The 3,857-nt window shown below is 42.2% G+C and overlaps 1 non-coding gene across 1 annotated transcript; it reads right to left on the reverse strand.

Annotated features, from left to right (window-relative positions):
* Positions 1-745: 745 nt before the first annotated feature.
* On the reverse strand, positions 746-852 carry LOC137945086 (small nucleolar RNA R71). Its single transcript, XR_011110904.1, has one exon. It is a non-coding gene; the product is annotated as a small nucleolar RNA R71 (small nucleolar RNA).
* Between the last annotated feature and the right edge of the window lie 3,005 nt (positions 853-3,857).

Below are 3,857 nucleotides of genomic sequence, written 5' to 3' on the forward strand. Positions count from 1 at the left end.
TGTAACTAAATTTTACATCAAGTTTTTGGCACCGTTGCCGGGGAGGCACGTATTAAGTGTATTTCTTTGTTCTCCATGGTCTTAGGTTAGACTTATTTTTATTTTATTTTATTTTTTGTTGCTTTCATAATTTTTCTTGGTGATTTTGTATGGAATTATTTTTATTTGTTCTAGTTCGTATTTTTAGTAGTGAGTTTGTTAGCTTAATTTGATAGTTTTTTTTGTTTCTTTTTGTGTTTTTATGCACGGGCGCCGCTCCCTAGGTGGACCATTAGCTCCCTTTGTTGAAGAAGTAGAACATATTTGTAGGAAAACAACCGAAGTCAAGTTAGGAGCTACCATGGCCAATCAGGGTAAACCATTACAGTTACCTGCAGCAGGTGACCGTAGAGCCCTGAGGTATTATTCTATCCCATCCCACTTCACATCACCTTCTTGCATTATATTGCCACCCACTACTGTCGCTAGTTATGAGTTGAAACCGGGTGTGATCCAACTCCTCCCTACATTCTATGGGTTGGAGAAGGAGGACCCATATTACCACATCAAGGAATTCTTAGATATTTGTGCAACTTTCAAATTCAAGAATTTCTCAGATGACTCTATCCGGTTAAGACTTTTTCCATTTTCACTTAAGGATAAGGCCAAGTCTTGGCTTAATTCCTTAGAGGTGGGCAGCATTACTTCATGGGACACATTAGTCACAAAATTTTTGTCCAAGTACTTTCCCATTCAGAGAACTACAACCCTCAGAAGAGAAATCTCCTACTTTATGCAGCAGGAGGGTGAACACTTTTATGAGGCTTGGGAGAAATGGAAGGATTTGATATGTAGGTGTCCGCATCATGGGTTTGAGAAATGGCATTCAGTGCAATACTTTTATCAAGGTCTTACACCCCCGGTTAGATCCATGGTAGATGTAACGAGTGGTGGGAGTTTGATGGGTAAGAGTGCTAGTGAGGCGTGGGACTTCTTTGAAATGTTGAGTGAGCAATCTCAGCAATGGGGTTCGTCATTTAATGTTGATAGGAGATCCCACGAAGCCAAAAGATGGGGTCTCTACGAGGTTAGTGAAACACCCATGCTCATGGCCAAGATTGAGGGGTTGACTAGAAAAATTGATGCCCTTATGGTGTCCAAGAGTTCACCTGCTCCTAACCCATCTACTGTCTATGCCATATGCTCTAGTTCATCTCATCCCACACAAATGTGTCCATCTAGTTCATCCTACCCGGAGCTTATTGAGGACTTGAATGCAGTCCAGAATTTTCATAGACCAAACCGGAACGATCCTTTTTCGAAAACATATAATTCGGGTTGGGCTAGGCACCCAAATTTCTCATGGTCCAAGGGCCCATAGGTTGGGGGTCCTCCAAGGTTTACTCAACCCCAAGCTCCGCGCTTACACTTCACTTAAAAACCATTGATTCCACAAAAACCTTCACTTGAGGATACACTTCAATTATTCATGCAGAATACACAGTCCTCCATTGCTAAACTTGAAATGCAAGTGAGTCAGTTGGCCAGCCACATGAGTGAACAAGCACAAAATAGACTCCCGAGTGAAACCATTCCTAATCCCAAAAGCACACATGAGAGTGGGTTGAGTTCCAAACCCCACTATGAGCAAGCCAAAGCCATAACCACCCTTAGGAGTGGTTGTGAGTTGAACAATGGGGTAGGGACCACTAAGTCTAAGGAGTCAAAGGATGACAATGGGGACACATCATTGAGTGAAGAACCTCCAAGTTCTCTACCAACAGCCAAGCAGATCCCTAACCAAGTCCCACTAGCTCCTTATCCGCAGAGGTTATCGGGCCCACCTAGGAAAGGAGATAGCATGCATGAAACGTTGGAATTATTCAGTAAGGTTCACATTAACATTCCACTTCTTGATGCTATTAGGCAAGTCCTTGCCTATGCCTGATTTTTGAAAGACCGTTGTACACAGAAGAGAAAACAACATGTTAACAAAAAGGTCTTTCTTACTGAGAATGTAAACTCAATTCTGAAGCACAACACTCCTCCTAAAGTTAAAGATCCTGGATGTCTCACAATTTCATGTGTCATTGGTGAACATACCATCCAGAGAGCTCTTCTTGACTTAGGGGCAAGTGTGAATTTGCTTCTTTTCTTTGTGTACCAGCAATTAGGTTTGGGGGAATTGAAGCCTACTCCCATCACACTTCAACTAGCTGACCGTTCTGTCAAGATACCACGAGGAATAGTTGAAGATGTTTTGATAAAAGTGGACAAATTTCTGTTCCCGGTTGATTTCATTGTTCTTGATACAGAACCAGTAGTCAATGTGACCAACCAAATTCCTGTCATCCTAGGGCGTCCCTTCTTAGCCACATCTAATGCTATCATTCATTGTAAAAGTGGTGAGTTAGAGTTGTCTTTTGGAAATTTTAAGGTCTCATTGAATGTATTTAATGCCGGGCACCACCCACTTGAGTCTGATGATCTTAGTCCTGCATTTAAGATAGAAACTGTTATGCTTGATGACGAATCCACTCTTGAATCTTTTGAGTCTTGCATAACATCTTTAGACATGGACTATTTTGATGAGGAAACATATTTTCGAGAGGTTGATTCTTTACTCAATTCTGTACCTTTGTTGGAGGAAGCTTATGAGGTTATCACAACTGATCATCCACAGGATCTTCCTCTTGACTTGGACAAACCTCTTGAAAATTCCAAGCTAGATCTTAAGCCACTTCCTCCCACGTTGAAGTATGTGTTCTTGGGGCCCATGAACTCATTACCAGTCATTATTTCCTCTGATTTGAGTACTGAGCAGGAGGAACAATTGACTGACGTTTTACAAGAACACAGAGAGGCATTGGGGTGGACTCTTGATGCCTTAAAAGGGATTAGCCCCTCCATATGCATGCATCGTATTCATTTGGAGGAGGGGACTAAAGCCTCACGTGAGATGCAACGTAGGTTAAATCCCCATATGCTGGAGGTTGTGAGAGAAGAAGTCATCAGGTTGCTTGTGACAGGAATCATTTACCCTATTTCCGATACCACCTGGGTGAGTCCAATTCAAGTTGTCCCTAAGAAAGGGGGGATAACGATAATGAAAAATGAGAGTGGTGAATTGATTCCCACAAGAACTACCACCAAGTGGCGTGTCTGCATTGACTATAGAAAACTTAATTCCGCCACTAGGAAGGATCACTTCCCACTACCTTTCATTGATCAGGTACTAGAGCAATTGGCCGCCATAATTTTTATTGCTTCTTAGATCGATACTCTGGCTACAATCAAATTCCCATTGCTCTAGAAGACCAGGAAAAGACCACATTCACGTGTCAGTTTGGCACCTATGCTTACAGACGCATGCCTTTTGGTTTATGCAATGCGCCCGCCACTTTCCAACGGTGCATGATGAGTATCTTTTCTGACATGATTGGTGACTTTTTAGAGGTCTTTATGGATGAATTTTCTGTGTTTGGCTCTAGTTTTGATACATGTCTGCACAATCTTTCACTCGTATTGTCCCGTTGCATTAAGTCCAATTTAGTCTTGAATTGGGAGAAATGCCACTTCATGGTAAAAGAAGGAATTATTTTAGGATATGTAGTGTTTGAGCGGACAAAGCCAAGGTTGACCTAATTGCCAATCTGCCACCACCTACTTCTGTGAAGGGGGTGCGTTCTTTCCTTCGCCATGCTGGGTTCTATAGGCGTTTCATTAAGGACTTTAGCAAAATTTCTCGTCCTTTGACGAATTTGCTTGCTCAAGATGTTGCTTTTGCCTTGGATGATGCCTGTATTCATGCTTTTGAGACACTGAAGAAATGTTTGTCCACTGCACCCATTGTCCAACCCCCTACTTGGTCTTTGCCT

This window comes from Aristolochia californica, unplaced genomic scaffold, assembly GCF_029961685.1.
Source record: "Aristolochia californica isolate CCGP_79_NKW_82.1479 unplaced genomic scaffold, dmAriCali1.0.hap1 SCAF_11, whole genome shotgun sequence".
In the NCBI taxonomy this organism is placed as follows: domain Eukaryota; kingdom Viridiplantae; phylum Streptophyta; class Magnoliopsida; order Piperales; family Aristolochiaceae; genus Aristolochia; species Aristolochia californica.